The sequence below is a fragment of the Dipodomys spectabilis genome, unplaced genomic scaffold, assembly GCF_019054845.1.
Source record: "Dipodomys spectabilis isolate Male_0828 unplaced genomic scaffold, ASM1905484v1 ptg000125l, whole genome shotgun sequence".
NCBI classification, from domain to species: Eukaryota; Metazoa; Chordata; class Mammalia; order Rodentia; family Heteromyidae; genus Dipodomys; species Dipodomys spectabilis.
In genome coordinates this window covers 13161024-13167023 of record NW_024870802.1, presented here as the reverse complement: position 1 = coordinate 13167023, position 6000 = coordinate 13161024, and the positions used below count along the sequence as shown (strand labels likewise).

The window sequence follows — 6000 nt, the reverse complement described above, 5'->3', positions numbered from 1 at the left end:
TAACACCTGCTTAGTACTCTGATGCTCCATCTGGAGCTTGGAGATGTCTTCCATGTTATTTTGGCTTTTCTATCAAGCTCACTTTCACAATCCCAACCTCCTTCTCAAAGTCCTCCTCATCCTGCAGTGTTCTGCAGGATAGAAGAATGCCTTTGACTGTCCAACTGCTGCTGCTTCTCCCGGCACCTTTGCTTGCTCTTCAGCTCCTCCTTTTAGGTCTCAACGGAGAGACTTTTTCAGCACCTTCACCTCTTCTACTGGGACATGCTGCTTCTGCATTAGAATTTGTATGGTGAGGAACTTGGCAGAGGAACGTCCTCTCGTACCACCTCTTTCTCATTTTTTACTTCAGTGGATTTTTGTAACCGATCTTTCAACTGTTTGTTTCGCTCTTCTGTTTTTCTGCCTAGTGCTCTTTCCATTTCCCGGGCATTCCTCATCAGAGCATGTGTGGCCTCTAACCCTTTCCAAAGAGTGACAATCTCCTTCTCGAGATTTTCCTGTTCACTTTTCTTAGTCTCTTCTTTTCTGACACGACACTTCTGTGTCTGCTCCACTAACTGTTCTTTCAGTTCTTTCTCTGTTGCTATGAATTTCCACTCACACCCTTCAAAGCTGAGATACTGTGTACTTCAGCCTAATACATTCTTGTATCATGCCCAGCTCCTTCTTCTGGGTCTTGATTTCCACATGCAGCATCACGATCTCCTCTTGGCCTTACTTGTAGTCAGCCAGGATGGCAGCATTGGTGTCCTAGCTTCTTTCAGCCTATGACTCATGGCTCCCAGTTTTGCCTCATGCTTACCCAGGTTGATATACTTGGCTTTCATTTGATCTGTTTTCCAGATTCCTTTTGAGGATTTCATTCCCATCTTTGACTTTTACAAGTTCCTGATTTATGTCTTCAAATTTTTTCTTCACATCCGATAATTCTCTCTTCATTTTCTCCAGCGTTCTGGTTAGTGTGCTTAACCTCTTCATGGGTTTTGACTGGCACATGCTGGAAATTCAGAGTCTTTTTCAAGCCAGTGTTTTCAGACAGGAGTATGTGAGTTTTTTCTTCACCACACTTTAAGTTAAGTTCAGAGAGCTGATTTTTAAGTTCAACAAGGTTGAATTTCAGAATGCCCAGCTCCTTTCCATGTTTCCCAAGAGATATGAACACATTTTCCAGGCAGCTAACATGCTTACTTAACCTGTCATTTTCCATCTTTCTCCTCCTTGGACATTCCTTTTTCCAATGTCCGTTTTGCTCGCAATAAGCACATCGGTCTAGTCCTAGAGGTTCCCTACTGCCATTTGCAAATGAGTTAGGCTGTTGCTGAGGGTTTCTTGATCCCTGTCTTAGTGCTGCTACTAAAACTCGAACTGCCTTTTTCCTCGAACTGTTTTTCCTCCAGGGTATCTCTGTTATCAAACACCTGCTAGGAAACTGCTACCAGTTCAGAAAAAACCTTTCCCTCAAAACCTTCTAATCTTTGAAGTCTTTTTCTAATATCTGGGGCCAGCTGGGTAACATAGGCCACATTTAGGACTCTTCGATTCTCTGGGACCTCAGGATCTATGGGTGTATAGGTCCTATAGGCCTCCAAGATCCATTCCAGAAAAGCAGTGGGGGACTCACTGGGGAGCTGGACAGTCTCACTCACCTTAGATAAATTAGTTGGCTTCCTAGCTGCTGCCTGTATCCCTGCTAACAGTATCTGGAAATAACTGGTAAGTGCCTCCTTACCTTGATCACTGTTGTAGTCCCAACTTGGGTGAGTCTGGGGAAAGACTTGCTCCAAATGGACTAGGTCATCAGTAGGAGAACCATCTGGTCCAAGGACTGCCTACCAGGCACTGTGCATGATGTGCTCCCTTTCCTCTCAGGTGAAAAGTACCTGTAAGAGTTGTTGTCAATCATCCCAGGTGGGCTGTGGTGTGAAAAATACTGTCTCCAATAATGAGATGAGTGAGGCCTGCCCTCGACCTGCCCCATACCCAGGAGCAGCACTGGTGGTGCCCGCACCTTTGCTGGTCTGGGTCAGGAACAGTTCCTGGGCCTCCGGAGGTTTTTAGGGCAAAATTACGCTAAAAGTTCTAGCTTAAGTGTTGGCACTTTTGTGGGAAAAATCACTTAAAATTCAGACTTCCATGTATACCCAGTAATTTAAAATTGTGTGAAATATTTTGAATTTGTGACCTCGTAAGTACTGTTTTAATCATTCAGTTTAAGATTTGTAATTGTGGGCTGGGAAGGTGGCTCAGTGGTAGAGTGCTTGCCTTGCATGCATGAGGCCCTGGGTTCGATTCCTCAGCACCACATAAGCAAAAAGAAAAAAGCTAGAAGTGGCGCTGTGGCTCAAGTGGTAGAGCACTAGCCTTGAACTGAAGAGCTGAGGGATAGCGCCCAGGCCCAGAGTACAGGCCCCATGACCGGACAACCCCCCCCAAAAAAAAGAATAAGATTTGTAATTGTTTGAAAATTCTATTGAAGTTTTATTTTCAATATGATGTACCTATAAACCAGGGGTTTTCCCCCTTGTAAAAAAGACATTGTAGATAATTGAATGTTTGATTATAGAAAGGTCAATAGTTTCTCGTTGCACATTTTGTTAGTCTGGTTTTTGCTGTTTTGGGGGTTTAATATTATTCTTGAAAATAGTTGATGTTATGTTATGTATAACTTTTCTAATAATAGTGGTGTTTATAAGCTATAAAAAATAATGAGATGAGCCCTTGGGGTTTTTCAGAAAAGGACAGATTTTGCTGTTTCCATTTGTACAGGTCACCAGTTGTGAAGGAAACATACACTAAAAAGGGGTCTTGCCCACAGTCTCCCCCAGCATCTCTCTCAAGGGTAGTAAGGGAACTGTACCACTTTGTACCACCTCAGCTGGTACAAGAAACCACTTAAAGTATGGGAGGGGGACTTAATGTCAAAGGTGCTCATTAAACAGAATAAGAGGGAGATTACACCAGTGGGTCATCTTCTGGAGGATCCTGTAACACCAGGGAGATTTTTCAGTTACAGTTTTGCTTACAAGAACCTTAGGACATTGTTTTCCCATCCTGGGAAGGAATAAGCAGAGGTATATACAGGATACAGATAGAACTAGTAATAAACAAAAGCAGACAAGTAGGCACAGACACTTAACCTACATGTCCCACGAGTCCCAGAGATGATCTCCCAAGGAGGTCCCAGATGACTTCTCAAAGAAGCCCCAGATGACCTCTCAAGGAAGTCCCAGATTGACTCTTGAGGAGGACCCAGATGATCTCTTCAGGACATCCCAGATGACCTCTCAAGGAGGTCCCAGATGACCTCTTCAGGAGGTCCCAGGAGGCTTCTCAAGGAAGCCTCAGATGACCTCTAGAGGAAGTCCCACATGGCTTCTCAAGGAAGCTCCAGATGGCCTCTTGAGAAGGCCTCAAATGGCCTCTTGAGGGGGTCCCAGATGCAGGCTAGCAGGATTGCCCAGACTCACCCCTAGAGGGTTTCAAAATGACTCCTGTCCACGTTGGTCCTCAGGAAACAGAAACTTAAAGGAAGCTTTGTCCCCTGAGGGTCAAGGCTCTCAACTACAAGGGCATTTCCCGGGAGCCAGATGGATTATCTCGCTGGAACCTCCTAATATTATGACTTGAGAGAAAGACAATTGATTGAGACAGAGTTAAAAATGACAAAAGAATTTTATTTGGGATGGGGGGAGATGGGAGGGCAGGAATGGTAAGGGGAAACAAAGGAGAAGGCAACAATGCTTGATAAGAAATGTACTCATGTAATTGTAACCCCTCTATACGGTATTTTCACAATAAAAACTTATTAATAATAATTAAAAAAGAATTTTATTTACACTATTTATACCAGAAAAGGGGCTTACGACTAACTTGTCCTGGGCTAGCTACCCAGAACCAAACCTCCAAGCCCCCAATGGGCAGCCCTGAACTTTATTAGATGGTCTGCAAACCTCCAAACCCTAGATCTCCAAAACCTCCAAAGCTCCAACCTTCCAAAAGGGAAGGCTTTGCCTTTTCCTTCTTTGCTCCTTCTCTGCAGGCTTCTCCACCATCCAGAGGCCTCTCCCCAGGCCTCTCCACAGGCCTCAGTCATCTCTACAGGCCTCCCCTCCTCCAGTAGAGGCCTCTCCACAAGACTTGCTACTCTGCTCCAGTAGGCTCCTCTTGCTGTGTTTCTCCCCACCATCTCTCTCCACCCACCCACTAGTCAGAACATGCAGCCTATATATAGGCTGTGACCCTCCCCTACTCCAATGGCTCTAACGGTTTCAACCGCCATTTATGCCCCTTCCCAAAGCCACCCACTGTCCAACCACTCCTTGACACCTCTTGACAACCCTCCCCATGGGGCGTTGATGTCAGCCTCCATGCCCCACCCCCTCCAGTGTCCCAGCTTACTGTGCCAGTGAGGCCTGCCCCGATACCCCACCCCCTCCAGCGGGCCAGGCCACAGGGCGATGATATCAGCATGGGGTGGGATTTGGCCCTACTTGTTATTAAAATATATAAATACACTGTCTCAAAAGCAAACAACAAACAAAAATCCAGCCCAGCACAGCAGCTTATGCTATAATTCTAGCTACTCAGGAGGTAGAAGTCAGGAGGATCATAGTTTGAGGCCAGAAGAGGCAAAAAGTTAGTGAGAAATCATCTTATTGAACAAGTTGAGCATGGTGATGTATACCTGCCATCTTAGGTATGAGGCATATGCAAAATTGCAAGACCCTATCTAAAAAATAAGTAAAGCCAAAAAGTGATGAGAGTGTGGCTCAAGTGATAAAGCATCTACCCAGGAAGTCTAAGGCTCTGTCTTTACATCTCAGTACTCAGTATAACAATAACAAGCATCCTAGAGAGAACTCATATATACAAGCAAACTGTGACCTAGTTTCTGTAAGGTCCATGTCTGGATGGCAGGTAGACACCTTCCTCAACTGTGCCACGTCTCTGCACAGTACCTGCGTTACCTAGGTAACTTGTATTCCTGGAGGAAGTCACATCCACATCTGCTGAGGTCACATCCAGATCCCACCCCTTCTCCCACCTGGTCAAACCTCCTCTTACATGGTCCCACCTCCCTATACCTGGCCATAACTTCTCCCCACCCCTACTGTAGATAAGGCATGGGCGGGGTCAGATGCTGCTTTGTCCAGCCATATGGAGTGCCAACATAGCCTGCAGCCAGCCATCTGGTGACTAAACCTATCCCTTTCCTTCCCTAAATTCCACACGTGTGTTGTTCTCCTTACTCTGCAGCCTCTTTAATTTCCTAACAATATCAACATACAAAATTGAATTGTAGCCAGGAGCAGTGGCTCATACTTGTAATCCTCGCTATGTAAGAGGCACAGATTAGGAAGATTATATTTAAGGTCAACCCAGGTCAGGAAGAAAAAGAAAAGAAAAAAGATTGGCATACCCAATCTCAATGAAAAAAACTGGGCATACCAGTACATGTCTATTATCATGGCTACACAAGGGGCATAAACTAGGAGGGCTGCAGTTCAGGCTGGACTCAGAAAAAACAGGGAGACTTTCCTTAAAAAACAACTAAAATACGGAGGGCTGGGAGTATGACTCAAGTGGTAGAACCCCTACATACTCAATGCAAGACCTTGGGTTCATCACCTAGGACTGCCAAAATAAAAATCAGTTGTATTTATCTTAAGTAACAATGAGTAATAGGAAATTTGGAATGGGAAATATTAGTTTTCAGTCTTATGGATGGATGGAAGGATCTAGTGATAATGCCAATAACTACATTTCTCCAGTCAGACATTGCATTTGCAGGCTGGAGGATGCATCATCTCCCTGTGGCATCAGCAGATGCTGTTACTGTTCAAACCTCATTTATGAAGAGCCAGAGAAAGAAGCAGTGAGAGAATGGGTAGTGGTGTAGTGATCAGGCGATAGAACTGTAGCCCTATCTCCTGATATCCTGGGTGTGGAACAAAGGACAAAGTAGTTGAACCAGAATATCTAAATACCTAAGTACAT

General features: G+C 44.8%; 1 pseudogene; it reads left to right on the top strand.

Annotated features, from left to right (window-relative positions):
* Positions 1-5677: 5677 nt before the first annotated feature.
* Positions 5678-6000, top strand: part of LOC122115843 — a 44217-nt pseudogene continuing 43894 nt past the window's right edge.